Raw genomic sequence first — 1,054 nt, 5'->3', positions numbered from 1 at the left:
CTGATGTGCCTACACACTTTGAGGTACAAATATACTTTATACTTTAAAGTATATGTACTTTATATACATATACTTTATCTGTAATATGCTACTTTCTACTCCACTACATTTCATCATGGGGAAATACTGCAGTATATAATACAGTATAGTATCTATTATTTGACTATTATTGTTAAAAACATATAAGCTTTTAATTTTCAATAAAAAAAGAACCTCATAAGCAAAACATTTACCATAAAACAGTGTTGTTGGGGCCCCTTTTCACAGGTTTTAGATCGGTGTTGTTTTACAGTAGCAGTTACAGCAAATAGAGATTTGCTGCAACTTCTCAACATTGAAATTTAGGAATTGGTTAAACCCCAAGATGCTATATTATTCAACATTTCACAAAAGCAAAGATTAGCTAAAATATATTGTGTATCAGAACATTAATTTCTTCTTCCCTCTGTCAATACTCATCTCACAAAGTCTCAGATTTATCTTGTAACCCTTGCCCCAAGTTAGCTGTCCATAAAATGTTAAAAGTAACTCCACACTAAGCAGCTACAGGTACAATAGTAAAATACGATTTATGCATTGATGCATTAATAACAGTAACAATGTGATCATGTCATATGCTGTGGGATCATTTCTAAGTCACAAGGACCAACTTTTTTTTAAAACTTTTGATAGTATAATACATTTTGCTAATAATACTTGTGTACATACAGTAAGTAGGATTTGATCGCAGGATTTCTTCTTGTAATGCAGTACAGCTTTACATTGTTGTGTTAGGCTACTACTTAAGCAAAGGTTTTGCTTACTTTTTCCATCCCTGTAGAAATTAATGTTAATGGCAAACAAAGATAACAAATGTGTAGCAGTAAAGACCTCTTTTGGTTTTGTCAGTGGCGGGCCATCAGGGGCAGCAAGGCCTTCTCTGCTGGCCTAAACACTATTAGAAGCACTGACCTACATTTACAACCAAAATTCTAATATTTGTTCCATAAAATTGTATTAATTTATTCCCAACAGTCTGTTCTCTTCATTTCGTAGTATTTCTCTTGGCTGCACC

This window comes from Monopterus albus, unplaced genomic scaffold (assembly GCF_001952655.1).
Source record: "Monopterus albus unplaced genomic scaffold, M_albus_1.0 scaffold1032.1, whole genome shotgun sequence".
Classification (NCBI taxonomy): domain Eukaryota; kingdom Metazoa; phylum Chordata; class Actinopteri; order Synbranchiformes; family Synbranchidae; genus Monopterus; species Monopterus albus.
The sequence above is the reverse complement of the archived record's forward strand: the minus strand, read 5'-3'. Positions refer to the sequence as shown.